Source organism: Schistocerca serialis, chromosome 8, assembly GCF_023864345.2.
Source record: "Schistocerca serialis cubense isolate TAMUIC-IGC-003099 chromosome 8, iqSchSeri2.2, whole genome shotgun sequence".
Classification (NCBI taxonomy): Eukaryota; Metazoa; Arthropoda; class Insecta; order Orthoptera; family Acrididae; genus Schistocerca; species Schistocerca serialis.
Window position 1 is genome coordinate 324330295 of NC_064645.1, and position 24667 is coordinate 324354961.

Below are 24667 nucleotides of genomic sequence, written 5' to 3' on the forward strand. Positions count from 1 at the left end.
AAAGTTAACAATCACACGCGCGGACCTTCAAGTCACCGTCAAGATTCCTCCGCAAGAGTTTTACCGGCGACAATGGTGGGGGTGAGGGAGGGTGAGAGAACTGTGTCTTCATCTGCTAACATCAGAAGATAACCTATTTTCGCCGCTCTCAAACATGCTATAAAAGTGTTTTCATCCTATTGCATGTTTTTAATCTTTATTTTATTATTTTGCTCTTTTTTTCATCGCAAGTTACAGATGTTCCACAACGATATGGATCACAACCAAACTGTGACTCGGATATCTTTTCCGTTTAATGTTTTTCAAAAAGCGATATCTGAGGAAAAAATTGTGTAGCTTATACAGTAACAGAATAGAGTTATCGCTTATAAATAAGAACGTAAGTTGATAAAAACATTTTCATGAAATAACATTTTTATCTGAAAAGGTCAGCTAGTTTCATCATCCATGGATCCTTTGTACAATAAATTCTAATGATCTGGAACAAGTCATTTCACATACACACAACAAATTAATATGAAACTATGGCTACATGCTAAGCATCTACATGTTTTATTATTCAAATTCTTACCCATCACATTCTACACATAACAATAATAGAAATTATTTTACGGAATAGAAGGAGTTGTCAAAAAGAATGTTTTTCAGTTTGTTTCCAAACTTTTAATTCGCTATCTGTGAGACATTATACGAGGGCCGTTCAGAAAGTAACCTCCAGTTGATTTAAAAAATACACCAAGTTAAATAAAAATATTTTAATATATACATCTTACACTACATCTTTGCACTATTTTTCTACATAGTCTCCATAGCGATTGAGGCACTTATCGTATCTCTTAACAAGCTTTGAAATTCCTTCTGCATAAAAATCACCCGCTTGTGCCTGGAGCCATCCTGGAACTGCATCTTTGAGCTCTTCATCGTCATCAAACCGCTGTGACCCGAGCCATTTCTTCAAATGCATGAAGAGGTGATAATCACTTGGCGCCAGGTCTGGGCTGTAAGGTGGATGGTTGATAACGTCCCACTTGAAGGACTCAAGAAGGGCCGTTGTTCTGCGAGCAGAGTGAGGACGGGCGTTATCGTGCAAAAAAACGATACCGGAAGTCAGCATACCACGGCGTTTGTTCTGTATAGCCCGTCGTAACTTTTTTATTGTTTCACAGTACACGTCTTGATTAATGGTCGTACCTCGTTCCATGAATTCAACCAACAACACCCCTTTGGCATCCCAAAACACCGTTGCCATCAGTTTTTTGGCAGAAAAATCTTGCGAGGCTTTTCTTGGTTTGGTACGCGAATTTGAATGTGCCCACATCTTTGATTGTTCTTTTGTCTCAGGGTTCACGTACTTAATCCAGGTTTCGTCACCGGTCACGATTCTGTTTAACAATGGTTCTCCTTCGTCCTCATAACATGACAGAAAGTCTAATGCAGAGGCCATTCTTTGAGTTTTGTGGTGGTCGGTAAGAATTTTAGGCACCCATCGTGCACAGAACTTACGGTAACCCAATCTTGCTGTCACTATCTCGTACAAGAGAGTATTAGAAATCTGTGGAAAACCAGTAGACAACTCCGACATTGAGAAACGTCGATTTTCACGAACTTTTGCATCAACTGTCTGAACGAGTTCGTCAGTCACCAATGATGGTCTACCACTCCTCTCTTCATAATGAACGTTTTCTCGTCCACTTTTAAATAAACGTACCCATTCACGGACAACTCCTTCACTCATAACTCTTGGTCCGTACACGGCACAAAGTTCACGATGAATAGCTGCTGCAGAATGTCCTTTGGCTGTAAAAAATCTTATGACAGCACGCACTTCACATTTGGCGGGGTTTTCTATTGCAGCACACATTTCAAACTGCCACAAAAACTAAACTAGCGCAGGTACGACGTTCACTCGACCACGGCTTGATGCCGACTGACCTGTTGAGTGCGTGAACGCACAGATGGCGTCGCTACTCCCCCCACAACCCGCACTGTGACCAATCGGAGGTTACTTTCTGAACCGCCCTCGTATATCAGTGCGTAAGTGATCAAAAATTTTGGTTGCAGCAGTGTTAACCTAATGTGATGTAATGACTATTATTTAATCTTCTGATATTGTACTTGTATATGTCATTGTTTGTTTTGCACTGTAGTGGATTATTTACAAACTTCATGAAGGGATAAATATACTGTGAAGCAGTAGTCAAAATGCCCAACTCCTCAAACAGATGTCTACAAGATGATTGTGTGTGAGTACCACATATTACTCTTACAGTACCTTTTTGACCAATGAAGGCATTTTTCTTAAAAATGAGATACCCTGGAACGTTATTCTATATGACATTATTGAATTAAAATATGCAAAATGCGTCAATTTCTCTCTCTCCAAGATTTAGGGTGATTCTAAGTTCAATGTGTATATTGTTGCAGAAACAGCCTGTGTATAGCAGACATCTCAGAATAGTTTTTACGGTCATTGCATTTCCTTTTCTTGAAGATAGAGAATGCTTCTGCTGTATGTCAAGGGTCTGGGATCTTGCAATTCCACAACATCCATCTATCATTATCAAGGAAATATTTTATTTACTGTTAAGCCTCCATATTTAATTAGTTCATCAGTTTTCTATCTATTCCGGTAGCTTTACTTTTCTTCATGACTTTGAAAGCCCCTTGTAGCTTCTCCACCGTAACTGGATCTACTGCATCATTGTACATACATTGTCCATCGTAATATTTTGTCTTGTGGGTATCCATAAATTTGTATAATGGTTCATCTACTGTCCATTGCGTGTAATGTACAGTAAGGCTGTCTTTTCTTCCTTCTTCGAGGCTTTCATGACTTTGTATGTGAATTGCTCTCTGTCATGTACACACTGTTCTGAGACACTATGAATGATATTTACTTACTTGCAAAAAAAAATATATACACTCCTGGAAATGGAAAAAAGAACACATTGACACCGGTGTGTCAGACCCACCATACTTGCTCCGGACACTGCGAGAGGGCTGTACAAGCAATGATCACACGCACGGCACAGCGGACACACCAGGAACCGCGGTGTTGGCCGTCGAATGGCGCTAGCTGCGCAGCATTTGTGCACCGCCGCCGTCAGTGTCAGCCAGTTTGCCGTGGCATACGGAGCTCCATCGCAGTCTTTAACACTGGTAGCATGCCGCGACAGCGTGGACGTGAACCGTATGTGCAGTTGACGGACTTTGAGCGAGGGCGTATAGTGGGCATGCGGGAGGCCGGGTGGACGTACCGCCGAATTGCTCAACACGTGGGGCGTGAGGTCTCCACAGTACATCGATGTTGTCGCCAGTGGTCGGCGGAAGGTGCACGTGCCCGTCGACCTGGGACCGGACCGCAGCGACGCACGGATGCACGCCAAGACCGTAGGATCCTACGCAGTGCCGTAGGGGACCGCACCGCCACTTCCCAGCAAATTAGGGACACTGTTGCTCCTGGGGTATCGGCGAGGACCATTCGCAACCGTCTCCATGAAGCTGGGCTGCGGTCCCGCACACCGTTAGGCCGTCTTCCGCTCACGCCCCAACATCGTGCAGCCCGCCTCCAGTGGTGTCGCGACAGGCGTGAATGGAGGGACGAATGGAGACGTGTCGTCTTCAGCGATGAGAGTCGCTTCTGCCTTGGTGCCAATGATGGTCGTATGCGTGTTTGGCGCCGTGCAGGTGAGCGCCACAATCAGGACTGCATACGACCGAGGCACACAGGGCCAACACCCGGCATCATGGTGTGGGGAGCGATCTCCTACACTGGCCGTACACCACTGGTGATCGTCGAGGGGACACTGAATAGTGCACGGTACATCCAAACCGTCATCGAACCCATCGTTCTACCATTCCTAGACCGGCGAGGGAACTTGCTGTTCCAACAGGACAATGCACGTCCGCATGTATCCCGTGCCACCCAACGTGCTCTAGAAAGTGTAAGACAACTACCCTGGCCAGCAAGATCTCCGGATCTGTCCCCCATTGAGCATGTTTGGGACTGGATGAAGCGTCGTCTCACGCGGTCTGCACGTCCAGCACGAACGCTGGTCCAACTGAGGCGCCAGGTGGAAATGGCATGGCAAGCCGTTCCACCGGACTACATCCAGCATCTCTACTATCGTCTCCATGGGAGAATAGCAGCCTGCATTGCTGCGAAAGGTGGATATACACTGTACTAGTGCCGACATTGTGCATGCTCTGTTGCCTGTGTCTATGTGCCTGTGGTTCTGTCAGTGTGATCATGTGATGTATCTGACCCCAGGAATGTGTCAATAAAGTGTCCCCTTCCTGGGACAATGAATTCACGGTGTTCTTATTTCAATTTCCAGGAGTGTACATACAGATACATCAAGCAGTATTTATAATAACAATAAAAATACTATAAATTTTATTGTCATTGAACTTTACAGGAATAGACAAAGTCAATATTAATAAGTAAAGGACTGTATTTATAAGTTTATACACTAAGTTGTGCTGGATAGACTTTCTTAATATATCCACAGGTATCTCCTCATTCATGCTACATACTGCAATTTCCCATAGAACTGCATTCAAAAAATTCAGTAACCGAATAAAAAGGTAAACCATCTAACCTGTTATACAACTTGCGTTTGAATAAATTTAAAGTATATTACTTATTTCTAAAGGTAACTTATTATACATTTTAAGCCTAAAACCTTATAACTATCTAATGATTTTGAGAATCTATAGAATGCCACATCTATTTTCTTGCTATTTCTGGTATTATAACAATGATTGTATTCAATTAAGAGCTGGCTAGATAAATTATTTTTTATGTAAATTAGAACATGGTATATATATATATATATATATATATATATATATATATATATATATATATATATATATACATACACACACAGATTAACAACTGTAAGACAACCTAATTATACAAATAGTGGCTTGCATGATCCCACTTCTTTGAACCTGTAGTAATCCACTTTTTGGAGCAGAAGAATATCCTGGACATGGCTGCTGTTCCCCCAGAAAAGAATTCCCTATGAAATGATACTCTGAAAAAACGCAAAATATGCTGATCTAACATAATTATCTGGGACACAGCTCTTTAATTTCCCCAGCAAATAAATTACTATAGAAAGCCTAGCACTTAAGTATTTAATGTGTGGATTCCATGAGAGTTTACTGTCTATGTTTAAGCCAAAAAATTTAATACTATCTGAGTTGCCTGTACATGGTAAATTACAAAGACTAAAAAACTATTAGTTGTGCCTTACCTTCATTTAAACAAAAGCCATTGGCTCTAAACTAAATATAGGCCTGAGATATTGTATGTTCAGTTAAACTGTGCAGTTCATTGAAATCAGAACTACTGTTAAAAAAGGTAGTGTCATCTGCATACAGTATAGTTTGAGAGTTGATAAAAGGTGGTAAATCGTTGATAATTAATGCAAATAGCAAAGGGCCTAAAACTGAGCCTTGTGGCACACCATATCTAAGTATGACTACACTAGACTTATCGTTACCTATACATACAATTTGTTGCCGGTCATTAAGAAATGATTTGAACATTTTAGTGCGAACACCTCTTATTCCATAATAAAACAGTTTCTCTATCAGTACCCCATCATCAACACAATCAAAAGCCTTGCTGAGATCGCAAAAGGTAGTCTGAGCATATCCAGTTGCTTCAAATACCTCCAGCACTTTTTTTAATGAGTATGTCCATGGCATCCATAGTTGACCTGCCTTTTCTAAAACCAAATTGCTCATTACATACTAGGTTACATTGTTCAAGATAGGAACAAAGTTGGGAATACATAGTAGGTTCAATAATTTTAGAAAAAATTGGAGTAATGCATATAGGTCTATAACTAGATGAACATGTTTTATCACCTTTCTTAAAAATCGGAATTACTCTAGACAATTTCAAAATGGCAGGAAATATTCCCTCACCAATATATCTATTTATGAGATAGGTCAATGGGTCAAAAATACATTCATTTATTCTTTTTATGAAACTACTGGACAAATCAAAAATATGAACACTCTCAGATGGTTTAAGAGCTTTAACAACTCCTAGAACATCTTTGGGATTTACTTCCCTAAAATTAAAATTTGAAAATGGAATTTTTTCCCCAAAAAGCTTCATCAATTCTGCAGGGGATTCATTGGGTTTTACTACGTTTCTACAAATTTTTTCCACTGATTCAGTACAAAAATTGTTAAAACTACATGGGAATAAGTTCACAACCTCTTTTTTGCCACTATAGGAAAGTGAATTTATTACTTTCCGTGCTGTTTTACATTTATTTATAGATCTGTTAGTTATACCTAACTTGAACAATTTCTTTGCATCATTGACACTTAGTTTGTATTCTCTCTTAGCTTCATTATACACTAATCTAGCGTTTTCTGTCTTATACTGTCTATACAGATCTAAATAAAACAGTACTTTATTTTTAGATGCAAGAATTGAAGAGTGTACCACTCACATTGGTTCTTAGATTTGCTTTTTTATGTGAAAGGGGATGCACCCTTTCTTTAATAAACTCCTCAAAAAGTGAACAAAATACTGAAAAAAATTGTTAAACGTACCAGCAGCTGAGCAACATTGATAACTGTCAAATAAACATTTTCAGTTAAAATTGCACAATGCATTCTTTAAACTGCATAAATTTACTTCATTCAGAGGTCTAGAAACTACTAACTTAGAACTTTTACCAGCAACAGTACTCTTAATAGGTAACTTAATATTACTTAATTCACATATCGCAGCATCGTGATCTGAAAACTGAAAAGTGGCAACATCTGTGGTACAATAAGCCCCAGCGACAGTTGTAAAAATATTGCCAAGACATACTGATCCTCTTGTCATTTTGGAATTTAAAAAATTAAAATTATATTGTCTTAATAGATTTTATAATGCATTCACACTTTGATTATCCTCAGTTACATCAAATGCAGAATTGACCACTCCCCTTATAGCAATGCAAAATTTTTCCCATTTTGACCTACACAAAAAATAAATAAATCATCAAGTTTGTCTAAAAAACAGAAGGATCTTCAGTTGGGGATCTATAAAGTAAAATTATTAGCAGTTCAGTATCTTCCAAACAGAAACCTGAAACCTCAAAATCAAACTCATGACAAAGAAAATCGAGGTCCAATTTAAAATCATTACACAATGATTGCTTTTTAATATACACTGCAGTGCCTCCATTATTATGCTGTTCCCTACAATAACTGCTAACTAGTATATAATCATCTAGTAGTTCAAATGGCAGTTCTTCTTTCTTATACCGATGCTCACGTAAACACAAAATATCTAACAACTTACAACAGCAAAGTTATTTTCAACTACACATTTATGTCTGAGACATTGAACATTGAGATACCCTATTTTAAACTCAGATCTACCTGTTGTAACTATGCGTACATCACATTGGATATTTCTCTTTGGTTTCTTAATTGTACATTCAAAAATGGCAGGCTTATTAATTAAATCTTCACAAGTAGCAGGGTTAAGACCGAGATATCATTTCATACCATCATCTATACCTACTTGTGTCAAAGTAGGTCCTGGTCATTCCCAAAAAACTATCACTAGTAAATGTCATTGGGATTGGTTGACAACCATTTAAGTATGTAAGCCCGTCTTTTACAATGTTTACAATTGTGCTACACAAACTAGCCTTGTCACAGGTGTTGAGATGTTGCCCACGTCTAGCGAAAAGGCTGCGATTACAATTAGCAACACTGATAATACTTACATTTCTAAAATGTTTACAGATACACCTATATTTTTCATTTTACTTTAATGTTTCTTCGTTACCACAAGACCAAGACTCAGATCATGTCGCTGAGGGATATTTATCATCACTATGTTTGTATATGTAAGCACTGACAAAGTCTTCTTTAGTTCATTAACAGCATCTGAAGTATTATTTCTGGCACATCGTTTGCTCCTGACATCAACACCACAGTGTCATAGGAAGAAAGATCCTTGGCTTCTACATCATTAAAATAAAAAAACCCACCTCGATTGCGAAAAAAGCACCTAGTGTTAAATGTTTAAGTTAGAGTTTATGGCGGGTCATGGCCCATCGAACATAGGCCTGTGTGCGGTGGAGCGTACACCATTAAGTTAGGTATTGGTTTTGACTTTGTACATATGTACTGTCCGTGTTTTCCTTTTCTTTTTCGTTTATAAATGTATAGCGATAGTGATCTTTTAATCATTGACAAAGGTCTTCATAGGCACTTGTGAGTTTTATTGTTGTTCTGAATAAGGTTTAGTTATCTACGCTGAAACCTGGGTTAACATTTAACACTAGGTGCTTTTTTCAGAATCGAGGTGGGGCTTTAGTTTTTTGATATATTAACCAACGATTGCTGATGCGATGTGATGTTGAAGGTTCTTATATCCTTGGCTTCATTTACAGCTGATGAAGCGATGTCATGAAAGCACGCCGCCAGTTTCACAACTCCACATACTGTATAATTCTGAAGGCTCTCAGATTGGTTCAGTTGGAAAGAAACACATCTGCCATGATTGTCACCGAAAAGAAGAATTTTAGCTCTTTTTGTTTTGATTTTTATTTTAGACTGAAACAAGTCTGGGTTTATCTGCAGATGGAGTAGACCTAGTTTCTTCAGTACTGTCATCTGGATGCAGGTGAGGTTCAAATCTGTTCTTCATTGGAGAGAAACTGTTATCTTGGTCTACTTTCTGCTTCGCTATTCTGGTCGATTGCTTACGAGACCTAACTGATTCCCATCTCCTAGACATGTGTAGATTATTTGTATCCCCATTTATATTAGGCATACCCTCCTCAGTCACATCTTTACTGGTTTCTTCCAGATTTTTTATTCTAGTTCTCAAAGCACAGTTCTCATTCTTCATAACTTCCATGTCTTTTTGCAACACATTAATTATTTCTGAACCACTGAGATACTAACTGTTTGCATTAACCACACCTCTGTGTTCTTCACAATGGGCGCAATTACCACAAAACTAGTCCTTACTTACATCGATTTCATTAAAATTCGGCAAATTTCCACATTTAAAATGATACCATCTGTCACATAAATGACATAAGATACTGTTTTTCACTATTTTATTAAATTTACGACACTTATCATTCAATACAAAACTACTTTTCGTAGCAGCTGACACAACATCACAACTACCACGTGCCGCCACCTTAGTCTTTTTAGTATTTATCATAGTAGTTTTACACACAATTCAACAGGTTTCATTAGAAAATTAGCTGATTCTAAGAAAAAGACAAAATGTTGTTGAGACTTCACAAAAATCCTCCTTCAGAGCTAACAGGACACACATACACTCTGATATACCTGCAAGGCTACATTGTTCAGGTCAATTACTTTCACCATTTGTTACCAACCAACAGATTTCTAACAGATGTTACAGAGACTGTATGTGGCTTACACACACACAATTTTTCCCTGTTTCGAAAGTTAAAGCATATTTTGTGCATAACGCTAGCAAAAATAAGTCTATTCAGCGATGTACAACATAAGAACTATGTAGCAGACAATAATTGATAATTCATACCTGTGCTGAAATATAATATGCACTATTATATAACTTTTTCACTATTTATTGAATTTCATTTATATCTATAACAATCGGCCAACGTGACCCACCACAAAACACCTATCACTTCATCGAAACCATCTAAAGATAGGAATGAAACAGCCTTTTTGCTTTATCGATTGAGTATTTTTATTATGTAGTGAAGAATGTCATTAACAAATGTATTTTTCTCCTTCAATAGATGGTAAAATGAGTGTGTGGAGCATATTTCATAGGTAAGTCCGTTTCTTTATATCTCTTTATATGTGAGCAATTGACCATTTCGTAATCTGAGTATTTGTTTTCAAATTATCATGTAAAATCACATAATGCGTAGTAGGTCACATTCTGTTGATTATAAACATCGTCTAGTATCAGGCAATACTCATTATAAGTAGCAATTAGAAGTTAATTTTTTAATCAATAACTTAATTAAGTGAGTGACCAGTTCTGGTTTTAAGAGGAAATAATAATATACATGTGAATTACTAATCTGCAGGCACAATTTTTGCGGCTCGTAAAATAGATAAATTCGTGTAGTGTAACATGTATTAAGTGATGTAATTCTATTTTCAAGAATGTTGCAATCCATGATAAGTGTGGATGCTGCCATATAGTATTCATAGTCAGGCAGGGAGTGGTATGTGTAGATAGTGGGCAGTAATTCCATTGATGTGTTTGTCATGGTAATTGAAGGCAGAATTCAGTGATCCTGCCCCATGGAACTGTGGGCTTTGCAAAAAAGGCGAGACAATCGCTGCAAAGGAAGCAAGGATTTGCGCCTGATTATGCGAAATTTGAACTAGACAAGATGCAGGAGGGAAAAGAACATGGAAACTGAGTAAATGTGATACATAATGCACGAAAGGGAAACAGATCTAGAGCTTCAACTACATATGAGGCATCTAATAATTTCGACTTGTTACCTGAAGAAGAAGGGGAAGAGCTTTGTCCACCTGCAGGTCACAATAGAGTGCAGAAGACCTTAAGCAAAGAAACTAAATGCAGGCTGGTATCAAAAGAAATGAAGAAGAAAAGAGTTTTGCTGCTAGGTAGTAGCCATGGGAGGGGTATAGGCCAGTTGGTACCGGACAAATTAGGTGCAGGATATCAGGTCACAAGTATTGTGAAGCCAAGTGTTATTATACAGGTGACAGTGGACATACAGAAATTGTGTGAAGATTTTGACGAAGAGGATCAGGTTAGTATAGTAGTTAGAGCAGGGAACAGACTGGATAAAGATAGAAATTGCTACATTAGGAATGACTTGGATGAAATAGGACAGTGTGAGTTTTGTGGAGATCCGCAGCGCCATGACCAGCCCTGGTTTAACACTACTGTGAGCCATGTGAACACAGACTTGAGCAGGCTGCTGTTGACTGAAATCAAATTAATCATAAGTGTAGTTCCTGTTTCTACAATTGGGAGATGGGCATTTACCAGACATGGCCTACACCTGAATAAGAGAGGCAAAGACAGGTTGGTTGAGCTTCTTGCAAATTATATACAGGTTGGTGGGGCGGGAGGGGGGGGGGGGGGCACATCACGCAAAGCAACAGCCCATTGGTTACTGCTATCAGAGAGGTACATTTTTTAGGTTAATACCAGGATTCAGACGTCCTGTTGCGAAAGAAGTTAAATTAACAGAAGAGCCCCTCAATATGCTTAAGAATGCACTGGAAATAAAGTTGGCTTATTTTGTCAGAATATTAGAGGGTCGACTATTAAGGTAGAAGAGCTGGTTGTCCTAATAGAAAATTTAGACAACTTTTAAGACATACACATTCTGTCTTATCTGAGAAAGACATAACCACAGAGTCAGTCAAGTTAACTATAAAAGATTACACTCTAGCATCATACTCATGTAGAACTAATATGGAAAAAGGGGGAGTTGTTACATATATTGAGACATAACACAAGTTCAAAAACATTGAGACAAGAAGATTTTTTAGTGATCAGCACACGGACATCTATGCTCATGAATCATTACTTAAAAACAGTTAATTTCTAATTGTGGCCGTACATGTATATAATCCCCCTGGAAATTTTGAATTTTTTTGAGCAATTTGAATTTCTTTTTATGTGAGAAAGCAGCAAGCAGTTAATAGTCTGAGATGATTCCAGATTACATTTGTATAGGAAAAATGTTCTGGAAATGTTATTTGGACCCTAAAATCTACTCTCAATGATCAACTTTCGAATAGTTAGATATAGGTAATGGGACCCTAATTGTTAATGTTTTCTGTGGTGAAGCTCAAAGCTAGAAAATATCTGTAACCCAATAACAAATACCCTCTCTGATTGTGTACCTTATTTATCCTAACCAAGTTTATGCCACACAACATGGACTCTCATCTACCCTTTTTAATATTTATATTGATTTCATTTTTCATAAATGGAAATGTAAAGTAAACAAAGGGATTAAGACAGTATATGACGAATACATGAAAGTGCCTCTGTTTGCAAATGATATTGTTATTATTCAAAAAAATAATGATGTCCATATATCAGTGTAGCATGAAATATATAAAAATACAACTTTAAAGTTCTTAGTAATAATATGACAATGGTGGCATCCTGGTTAAAATAATCAGTCAGATCAAAAACTGTTTTAGATAATTCATTTTTAGAACAGTCCTCTCAAATCTCTTATTTTGGTTATGCTATAATTTTGATTTTGACTCTGATTTTGAAAACAAAATACCAAAATTTCAAGCTATCTGAGGTACCATTAGCAGAACAATATTCAGTCATCAGTTGCTCAGATATTTTTGTTTCATTTACCAGTTTTGACAAATTAATTTTTTTTTCTTCGGAAGCCTTCAAAATTATTTACTATGGACTATATAGGACCAAAAGAGGCCTTCATGAAATTCTGTTAAGTGATGGCGAGTGCTGTTTAATCATATGGCTGTGAAAGCTGGGCTACAACAGAAAAAAAAAGAAAAACAAAATTCAAAGAGCAAAGATGAAGTTGATAGGGGGAAGAAAGGGCTGCACGAGGAGAGACATGATTAGAAATGAAGATCTTAGAACAGAATTAAATCTTTTCAAAATGAGTGAAAAAATTCCATTGTATCATGAAAATTGATGACAACACCTCATGAGAATGTTAGATCGCTGATTTCCCCATGAGAACCACCACTACAAGCCAAATGGAAAAATAGTATTGGAAGACCACAGAAAAAGTGGCAATGATTTTGTGTGTGAGTTTGGAACAGGCTTTAGTCTAATCCTCGAAAGGAAGAAGATGATGATGATAATGCAATAAATATCAGTGTTTTGGGATGTTGTCTCGTCCCTCAGCACTTTAACACACGAAGTTGATCAGTAATGCCCATTATGAAACTTGCTTTGCCTCTTAATAAGCTTTATCATTATCTTATTGATAGCTACTATTTATCAACAACTGTAATATATATTTCAGAACAAAATTCCGTCATCAGTGGCACAGATATTTTGGTTTCATTTTATCAGTTTTGACAAATTAATTTGTCTTTTTCAGAACCCTCCAAAATTAAGGGTATTATAAACCTTTAAAGATTGGCTATATGTTTATATAAATTATAGCAAATTTATATAAATTACAGAAACTTATTTAGTATTGGTTTAGCAGATGTCAGTACATTCTTCACAGAAGTATAATGCTATGATAGGTAAAAAAATGTATATATTGTGTATGATTATTATAAACACAAATTCACAGAGAGATAATTTACAGTTATTGAAGTTAATAACTTACAGTATATAGCGATCTGAAACGAATATCAAGTAAAGCTAGTACAAAATCTTTATGAAAGTAAAACCAACAGCAATATAAATTCTTTTCTGATCAATAAAAATGGTCTTACTGTAAAGAAATATAAGTCAGTCCCATTTCTATTTCACATTTCATATTGTAAAGCTAATTTGTTTAAAAAATATGACATCACCGAGCCTTATGCCACCAACAATGTCACCAAGTTCCTCTTTATTCATAATGATAAACCTTCAACTGACAAATTTCTCAAGTCTGGAATATATAAACTACAATGTAACAATGTAATACATGTGCTACAGAAAGCTATACATGGTGAATGTAAAAATTTTTGAAGTTTTCCTGAGCCAGTGCCAAGCCAAGTCAAGACAGGCTTGATTGTAGTGTTGTAATTGGAATGACAAATAGACAAGACAGCCAGTACTGCAATATTAATGATACACAACTGAGATCACTGACACACATAATTGGGGCAAAATGTCTGACTCGCCAAATCAACAATATGACATCACTGCTTATGGAACATAACATTATTCTGACAGCATTGCAAGGTGCTGTAACAACAAGTAAATCTTACACAAGAACGTCTTTAAGTCATTGTAGATAGCGTCAAGCTGAAGAGCTGAAAATCACAGCTGAGACACTGAGGTGTGATGAAGATCTCTGACAAACCCCTCGCCAAGACATCCCATCATCGCCTTTCTAGATTCTGGTTGGAGTGAGCCAGTTTCTAACCAATACCTGTGACATACTGTCTGCCATTTGCCAGATGTGTGCAGCCAGCCTGGATTTTTTTCTGTAGTGGGCTGCTGACTTCTTTTCTGTTGATGTGAAGACTTGCATCATACTGATGGGCAAACATCTGTTAGGCGCACTACAAATGTAGTGGTGTGGACATGTTGGGAATTTGGATCTCACGGGGAGCATGCAAGGGATAAGTCCCTGCAAACGCACTATCCTCTGTGCCCGCGGTGGCTCAAATGGATAGGATGTGAGCAGGAGATCCCGGGTTCGAGTCCCGGTCGGGGCACACATTTTCAACATGTACCCAATGAAGTACATCAACGCCTGTTTGCAGCTAGGGTGTCCATTTAATTATCATTTCATTTGTAGCAAAGCTGCATGGTCATCCACGGTAACTAATCTTTCGGGAACAGATACTACCATCATATATTTTTACAGTGAGGCTGAAGGCAATGCATGGTCACTCAACAGGGCAGGCAGAAAAATTTAAGAAAGGTATACCTGATCGTCATGGAATACACTGTCTAATACACTGAGAGAGTTTTTTATGATATGCTCGAAATTCTACATATTGTTTTAACAGAAGTTGTAGAGGTTATAATCTTAATCAAAGCAAGGTCTCTAAAATCACAGCTACTCACACTGTTGTGTAAGGATACTGTATGTAAATTAAATAGCTTGCTTCTTCATACTGACGTAAGATGACTCTCTCTTAGCAAGACTTTAAAGTGAATATCTGAACAGAAATTTTTGTGCTTCTCAGTGACAAAATAATGACATGAAGAATTTTTTCACTGATGATCAAACGTTATCAAACTTGACCTCTTTAGCTGATATCTTTGACAGACATCATATTTTGAATACAGACCTACAAGGACGAGACACAACAGACTTATTAGCATATAACAAAAAAACCATCTATCAAGACAAAGTTGACTCTTTTTAGTTACAAGCAGTGAACGCTAACTTTTTCGCATTCCCTACTCTGTAATGCAGGAGTAGGTTTAATAATGAATAAAAAATAGGAGTGCGTGTAAGCTACTACAAACAGCACAGTGAACGCATTATTGTGGCCAAGATAGACATGAAGCCCATACCTACAACAGTAGTACAAGTTTATATGCCAACTAGCTCTGCAGATGATGAAGAAATTGATGAAATGTGTGATGAGATAAAAGAAATTATTCAGGTACTGAAGGGAGACGAAAATTTATTGGTCATGGGTGACTAGAATTCGAGAGTAGGAAAAGGGAGAGAAGGAAACATAGTAGGTGAATATGGATTGGGGCTAAGAAATGAAAGAGGAAGCCGCCTGGTAGAGTTCTGCACAGAGCATAACTTAATCATAGCTAACACTTGGTTCAAGAATCATAAAAGAAGGTTGTATACATGGAAGAATCCTGGAGACACTACAAGGTATCAGATAGATTATATAATGGTAAGACAGAGATTTAGGAACCAGGTTTTAAATTGTAAGACATTTCCAGGGGCAGATGTGGATTCTGACCACAATCTATTGGTTATGAACTGTCGATTAAAACTAAAGAAATTGCAAAAAGGTGGGAATTTAAGGAGATGGGACCTGGATAAACTGACTAAACCAGGGGTTGTACAGAGTTTCAGGGACAGTATAAGGGAACAATTGACAGGAATGGGGGAAAGAAATACAGTAGAAGACGAATGGGTAGCTTTGAGGGATGAAGTAGTGAAGGCAGCAGAGGATCAAGTATGTAAAAAGACGAAGGCTAGTAGAAATCCTTGGGTAACAGAAGAAATATTGAATTTAATTGATGAAAGGAGAAAATATAAAAATGCAGTAAATGAAGCAGACAAAAAGGAATACAAACGTCTTAAAAATGAGATCGACAGGAAGTGCAAAATGGCTAAGCAGGGATGGCTAGAGGACAAATGTAAGGATGTAGAGGCTTATCTCACTAGGGGTAAGATAGATACTGCCTACAGGAAAATTAAAGAGACCTTTGGAGAAAAGAGAACCACTTGTATGAATATCAAGATCTCAGATGGAAACCCAGTTCTAAGCAAAGAAGGAAAGCAGAAAGGTGGAAGGAGTATATAGAGGGTCTATACAAGGGCAGTGTACTTGAAGACAATATTATGGAAATGGAAGAGGTTCAAATGGCTCTGAGCACTATGGGACTTAACAGCGGAGGTCATCAGTCCCCTAGAACTTAGAACTACTTAAACCTAACTAACCTAAGGAAATCACACACATCCATGCCCGAGGCAGGATCTGAACCTGCGACCATAGCAGTGACGCGGTTCTGGACTGAAGCGCCTAGAAGCGCTCGGCCACTCTGACCGGCGAAATGGAAGAGGATGTAGATGAAGATGAAATGGGAGATACGATACTGCATGAAGAGTTTGACAGAGCACTGAAAGACCTGAGTCGAAACAAGGCCCCGGGAGTAGACAATATTCCATTAGAACCACTGACGGCCTTGGGAGAGCCAGTGCTGACAAACCTCTACCACCTGGTGAGCAAGATGTATGAGACAGGCGAAATACCCTCAGACTTCAAGAAGAATATAATAATTCCAATCCTAAAGAAAGCAGGTGTTGACAGATGTAAAAATTACCGATCTATCAGTTTAATAAGCCACAGCTGCAAAATACTAACTCGAATTCTTTACAGATGAATGGAAAAACTGATAGAAGCCGAGCTTGGGGAAGATCAGTTTGGATTCCGTAGAAATATTGGGACATGTGAGGCAATACTGACCTTACGACTTATCTTAGAAGAAAGATTACGGAAAGGCAAACCTATGTTTCTAGCATTTGTAGACTTAGAGAAATCTTTTGACAATGTTGACTGGAATACTCTCTTTCAAATTCTAAAGTTGGCAGGGGTAAAATATAGGGAGCAAAAGGCTATTTATAATTTGTACAGAAACCAGATGGCAGTATTATGAGTCGAGGGGCATGAAAGGGAAGCAGTGATTGGGAAGGGAGTGAGACAGGGTTGTAGCCTCTCCCCGATGTTATTCAATCTGTATATTGAGCAAGCAGTGAAGGAAACAAAAGAAAAGTTCGGAGTAGGTATTAAAATCCATGAAGAAGAAATAAAAATTTTGAAGTTCGCCGGAGACATTGTAATTCTATCAGAGACAGCAAAGGACTTGGAACAGCAGGTAAACGGAATGGACAGTGTCTTGAAAGGAGGATATAAGATGAACATCAACAAAAGCAAAACGAGGATAATGGAATGTAGTCGAATTAAGTCGGGTGATGCTGAGGGAATTAGATTAGTAAATGAGAAATAACTGATGATGGTCGAAGTAGAGAAGATATAAAATGTAGACTGGCGATGGCAAGGAAAGCGTTTCTGAAGAAGAGAAATTTGTTAACATCGAGTATAGATTTAAGTGTTAGGAAGTCGTTTCTGAAAGTGTTTGTATGGAGTGTTGCCATGTATTTAAGTGAAACATGGGATGATAAATAGTTTGGACAAGAAGAGGATGGAAGCTTTCGAAATGTGGTGCTACAGGAGAATCTTGAAGATTAGATGGGTAGATCACATAACTAATGAAGAAGTATTGAATAGAATTGGGGAGAGAGGAGTTTGTGGCAAAACTTGACAAAAAGAAGGAACCAGTTAGTAGGACATGTTCTGAGGCATCAAGGGATCACGAATTTAGCACTGGAGGACAGCGTGGAGGGAAAAAAATGGTAGAGGGAGACCAAGAGATGAATACACTAAGCAGATTCAGGAGGATGTAGGTTGCAGTAAGCTTGTACAGGGTAGGGGTAGCATGGACAGCTGCATCAAACCAGTCTCAGGACTGAAGACCACAACAACAACAACTCTTACATGGTTTCTGGAAGACAATAAACTAGCTCCTTGGAAGACTCAGTTTAAGACATTATTACACATTCAGAGGTCCCTTAAAAAGCTATGAAAAGTATCTTCCTGAAGATGAAAGAAATCTTCATCAACATGCCTAGCAACACTTCAATGGAAGATGCATTCCAAAAAAAACTCTCCTTTCTTTTTGGATGGGAACAAAAACAGAATACCCTTCTCATTTCTAGTATAGCGTCCCCATTGAAATAATAAGAAAACACTTAAAAAACAGTATTTATAAAGAAGTGACATTTAAAACTTGAATAATATAATTTTTCTCCGCATTATAATAATTTCTCTGTGTTAGTTTCGAGGGCAAAGAAGTATAACAAAATGTTCTAAAGAGACGACAAGATACGCTCTTTTGTTAATTTTTTTAGTCGACTTTACTTCTTCTCTTGTCTTGATTGCGTGTAGACGGACATCTTGCGAGTGCTGGCAAATGTAAGCATATTTGTATGAATTAAGCCAATAATATATTCCCAGAATGAGATTTTCACTCTGCAGCGGAGTGTGCGCTGATATGAAACTTCCTGGCAGATTAAAACTGTGTGCCCGACCGAGACTCGAACTCGGGACCTTTGCCTTTCGCAGGCAAGTGCTCTACCATCTGAGCTACCGAAGCACGACTCACGGCTGGTACTCACAGCTTTACTTCTGCCAGTATCTCTTCTGGAGAGCTTCTGTAAAGTTTGGAAGGTAGGAGGCGAGATACTGGCAGAAGTAAAGCTGTGAGTACTGGGCGTGAGTCGTGCTTCGGTAGCTCAGATGGTAGAGGAGGTGCCCGCGAAAGGCAAAGGTCCCGAGTTCGAGTCTCGGTTGGGCACACAGCTTTAATCTGCCAGGAAGTTTCAGATAATATATTGGTTTAATATTACTGTGCACTTTTAATTTGTAAGAGGTGATCTCGATTTCATGTCTGCCTTCCTTTAATTAACCTGCATTTAAGTAATTTACAGTTCAACAATCGCAGCGGCCGATGCAGCCAACGACGCCATTACGTGGCGATATTAACTAATAAATAATTTTCGGAAGCGAAAAACTCGCCCACTATTAACATAATATTCATTTTTCTCCACAGCCGCACGAAGTTGCAGAAATATGTAGCTTTAAGATTCTTATTTTCAGTACCACAACCGAGAGCCAGAGCCAGGTCTCTGACTACAATGCAATGGATAACGGAGGTAAGAAAAAATACTCTCGCGCGTGTGTGGGCCGCAATTGTAATTAATAACTAAAGATTTTTTGCTTTAAAGTGAACTGACTGGCCGAGGAAATTGATATGAAAAGTTTATTCCATTGCTCAACTTACATGCTCATGTTTTAAGATTCAGAGAGTCTAACATTCATTAACATAACAAATAATTTAAGATTAATATTGTTAAAAAGGAGAACTTCACAAAAGCATTTAATTGTAAATCAACATTGAATGTTGTTGTTGTTGTTGTGGTCTTCAGTCCTGAGACTGGTTTGATGCAGCTCTCCATGCTACTCTATCCTGTGCAAGCTTTTTCATCTCCCAGTACCTACTGCAACCTACATCCTTCTGAATCTGCTTAGTGTATTCATCTCTTGGTCTCCCCCTACGATTTTTACCCTCCACGCTGCCCTCCAATACTAAATTGGTGATCCCTTGATGCCTCAGAACATGTCCTACCAACCGATGCCTTCTTCTGGTCAAGTTGTGCCACAAACTTCTCTTCTCCCCAATCCTATTCAATACTTCCTCATTAGTTATGTGATCTACCCATCTAATCTTCAGCATTCTTCTGTAGCACCACATTTCGAAAGCTTCTATTCTCTTCTTGTCCAAACTATTTATCGTCCATGTGTCACTTCCATACATGGCTACACTCCATACGAATACTTTCAGAAATGACTTCCTGACACTTAAATCAATACTGGATGTTAACAAATTTCTCTTCTTCAGAAACGCTTTCCTTGCCATTGCCAGCCTACATTTTATATCCTCTCTACTTCGACCATCATCAGTTATTTTGCTCCCCAAATAGCAAAACTCCTTTACTACTTTAAGTGCCTCATTTCCTAATCTAATTCCCTCAGCATCACCCGACTTAATTAGACTACATTCCATTATCCTTGTTTTGCTTTTGTTGATGTTCATCTTATATCCTCCTTTCAAGACACTGTCCATTCCATTCAACTGCTCTTCCAAGTCCTTTGCTGTCTCTGACAGAATAACAATGTCATCGGCGAACCTCAAAGTTTTTATTTCTTCTCCATGAATTTTAATACCTACTCCGAATTTTTCTTTTGTTTCCTTTACTGCTTGCTCAATATACAGATTGAACAACATCGGGGACTGACTACAACCCTGTCTTACTCCCTTCCCAACCACTGCTTCCCTTTCATGTCCCTCGACTCTTATAACTGCCATCTGGTTTCTGTACAAATTGTAAATAGCCTTTCGCTCCCAGTATTTTACTCCTGCCACCTTTAGAATTTGAAAGAGAGTATTCCAGTCAACATTGTCAAAAGCTTGCTCTAGGTCTACAAATGCTAGATACGTAGGTTTGCCTTTCCTTAATCTTTCTTCTAAGATAAGTCGTAAGGTCAGTATTGCCTCACGTGTTCCAGTGTTTCTACGGAATCCAAACTGACCTTCCCCGAGGTTGGCTTCTACTAGTTTTTCCATTCGTCTGTAAATAATTCGTGTTAGTATTTTGCAGCTGTGACTTATTAAGCTGATAGTTCGGTAATTTTCACATCTGTCAACACCTGCTTTCTTTGGGAGTGGAATTATTATAGTCTTCTTGAAGTCTGAGGGTATTTCGCCTGTTTCATACATCTTGCTCACCAGATGGTAGAGTTTTGTCAGGACAGGCTCTCCCACGGCCGTCAGTAGTTCCAATGGAATATTGTCTATGCCGGGGGCCTTGTTTCGACTCAGGTCTTTCAGTGCTCTGTCAAACTCTTCACGCAGTATCATATCTCCCATTTCATCTTCATCTACATCCTCTTCCATTTCCATAGTATTGTCCTCAAGTACATCGCCCTTGTATAGACCCATTTTCTCCTTTCATCAATTAAATTCAATTTTTCTTCTGTTACCCAAGGATTTCTACTAGCCCTCGTCTTTATACCTACTTGATCCTCTGCTGCCTTCACTACTTCATCCCTCAAAGCTACCCATTCTTCTTCTACTGTATTTATTTCCCCCATTCCTGTCAATTGCTCCTTTATGCTCTCCCTGAATCTCTGTACAACCTCTGGTTCTTTTAGTTTATCCAGGTCCCATCTCCTTAAATTCCCACCTTTTTGCAATTTCTTCAGTTTTAATCTACAGGTCATAACCAATAGATTGTGGTCAGAGTCCACATCTGCCCCTGGAAATGTCTTACAATTTAAAACCTAGTTCCTAAATGTCTGTCTTACCATTATATAATCTATCTAATACCTTTTAGTATCTCCAGGGTTCTTCCATGTATACACAACATTGAATAAAATATCATTTTTATTAAGGCCCACCACGTAAGTCTGCAACAATCAACATAATAATAATATATTAAATTACGATGGCCGACGGACGCGAAATTGGCGCCCAACGTGGGGCCTGATCAAAGAAATGGCGAAATTTATTAAATCTGATTCTATTGTAATGAATGTAATTATGTATGTGTTGTAAAATATTAATGCCTATATGAATTCTTTTACAGGTACAACTACAAAACCACACCCTGAGGAGATCTGGAGAAGAAAAAATGTAGAAAAGAAAAATGATTTCGAGAAAGAAAAATAACTAAGGTAAGGCCTATTGTGCAAAGATCCTGTGTAGCTCTGTGCGGAATATCGAACCCATATGCACATGAGATACCTTCGGTGAAAAAAATAGTAAGTTAAGTGCAAATTAAACTGTGTGTATTTATGTGTCTATTTTTGGATGGGATAATTATTCGTGTATGTATCAGTGTTAAAGATTTGTCAGAGTCTTAAAGTGAATTTATTATGGGTAAAATAGGACAACCTAAAGCATCCGTACCAGACAAACAAAATTCTGTTAGCATGGAAAGTGAAGATCAATTGCAAAACGTAAACGAATCCCAAGCCACCGCCTCGGATAACATAATTTCCGGAGCGGGAGGCGAGGATCTGTGGACAGTGAATGACGCTCCATAGCAGAATGGGAATAGAGTAACAACTCCACTGCCTGGGCAGGGGGGCCAATCGAGTGCTAGATTAAGTGGGGCACCAGTATGCTTACCGATTGCAGACCCTTTTGCTGAATTTTTGCGTAGGATCGAACAAAGAGACAGAGAAAGGGACGAAAAACTGGCTCAAATGCTACATGAGCAGGAGAAAAAATAAATGCAAAAGCTCAGTGAGCAAGAGCACCGCAGTGAAGCGAAACTAAACAGTATCCAAAGCAAACTTGCCGAGGTGCGGGACGCTTGCAAAGAAATACCCGATCTTGTGCAAAGCTTAGCTGGTGAGATGCATAAATTACAGATATCGCAGGCTAGGCTTGAAAACAATGTCCAGACTTTAACCAACCGCGTGGATAATGTGGAGATATATGCACGGAAAGGTACTGATACATATTTGGAAGTGCAGGCTCAAAAGATTGAAAAAGAATTAAATGAATGGCTAGAAGTAAAGGACGCGAGAGTAGTCAGACTTTTGTGTCGTTTGTTACTACTTGTATTTGGGAAACTGGGTATTCCAAGTTGTACATGAAAAAATACAAAAACAGACTTAGTGATGAATAAGAATGAGGAGTTGAGTTTAATTGAGTCAGGCTTTGACACTCTGGTTATAGATAAATGCCAACAGAATTCCAATAGTAACATGCAGATTTTCTTTCTTCAGAATCTAAATTTGAAGGCTGACTAATTACTTTTTTTAAGTCTGATTTACTATCAAAGTATGATCTGATTTTGATTTTTTCTATTTTCGACTCTAACATCAGTTTATTTGTCTCCTCCACAACTGGTTTATAATATTTGTGATGTAAAGGATTAATAAATATTTCAAATGTCAGTCCTCTCTTACTCGTGGAATATTTGTACTGTAACCAGCTTAATTTAATTTAATTTGCTGCAAACGAGTACCACATGTGAACATTAATGACTCTGCACAAAAGTGCACCCAAGAAACATTATTACTTGTGTATGTCACAGTTCTGCCATACATTGTCGTTGATCAGTAGGACATTAAAACCGTATATGTTCTGTCAGCACTGAGCAAGATGACAAAAATTATTCCGCCTTCCCCATACCATTACTCACCCTGTGGCAGTCATTGCTCAAACTTCTGCAAACTGTCCTCCACCCTCCCAAATTTCTAAAAATGCAGTGACAAAAATTCTGGTGATCTCCACTTCTTTTCAAGGTGAACTTTGCTTTCAAGTTATTTCCGAAACATGTCATAGACAGATTTTTCCTAAAGAAAATAATAATTTCCATCATGTGCTGTAGTGACAATTGACAACCACTGCAGTAGTGGGTCACTTTGCATATAGGAAAGAATTTTGCTGAAGTCAGGATCACTACTTTCTTATATTCAAGGCCATTCTGGGAATTCAACTATGCTCAGGCAGTTGTGGTTTTTATATTTTGCTGACATCAGTATCAGAACTTCCTTATCTCCAGCAAGGGTGGTGTGCAAGCTTAGTAGAATGAATAAAATGTCTGATCTCGAGAGAACATCATTTACAGACACAGCAAAGCAAACCTAGAAAATGGCCTCTCCTGGTAGAAATTATAGATTCACGTCTGACATGCAAACAGAAAAACAAACACTGACACATAGGTGTGAGGATTAGGTTCATTACCACTGTGGAGGTAGGCATCTTACATTTATGTTTTATATTATACAGTATGGAGAATAGTTTGTGGTCCTTGTAGTAATGTTAGATATACAAAACGAGATTAGAGCATCATGGCACCTAACAGAGCTGCACAAGAATATAGTGAAGAAGGTACAATATCTTATGGGTACATCAGTTCAGTGTCACAAGCTAAAGATGGAGAATGGGATATGCTGCTGTCCTGATTGCCAAGCTACTTATATGCTGCTAACCATCCACTGATTGACAGCCGTGGGGACATTTACAACCATGCCAACGTCGTCAGTGTTACCTGAAGTGAGGTCTGATCACTAGCACTGATCAGCTGGGCAGAAGGAGGAGAAGACTATTGGTAGGTAATTTGTCCATTCATCTCTAGTAATAGTTATTAGTAAGTGTATGTTCTTTATTATGCTTAGTTTTTTCCTGTTATTGCAACAGACTATGATTCTAAGCAGGACAAGATCATGAAGCCATAGTCTAATCTGTTGTCGTTCGGCATACAGCAGCAGCAACAGCAGCAATGGCAAGAGTGGGCAGCTGTGGAAGATGCATTGCTGAAATGAGCTCACAAACCATGAGCGGAACTTAATGTAATTTACCTGATGGTAGAATTGCCAATATGCTTGAAAAAAATAAATATGTCCTACTCAAATATTTTGTTTTGTCAACCCCATCTAATAAACAATAGTGAAAAGAAAATGATTCATAATCTTTTGCAAATAATAACATTAATGTATAGCAAATTAACTTATCGTCTTTGTCATTTAATAAAGCATTTTATAACATGAAAAATTTTCTGTTACAAAAAAAGAAGACTTATTTGCAAAGACACACTAATACTACAATGGAATTACAGTTCATTTTTTCAGTCATATATAGATACAGAAGAGTGTGTGCAATATTTAG

The 24667-nt window shown here is 38.2% G+C and overlaps 1 long non-coding RNA gene across 1 annotated transcript; it reads left to right on the plus strand.

Moving 5' to 3' along the window:
• Positions 1-24482, plus strand: LOC126416183 (uncharacterized). Its single transcript, XR_007575415.1, has 4 exons — positions 1-379; positions 21630-21717; positions 24009-24110; positions 24200-24482. It is a non-coding gene; the product is annotated as an uncharacterized LOC126416183 (long non-coding RNA).
• Positions 24483-24667: the final 185 nt, after the last annotated feature.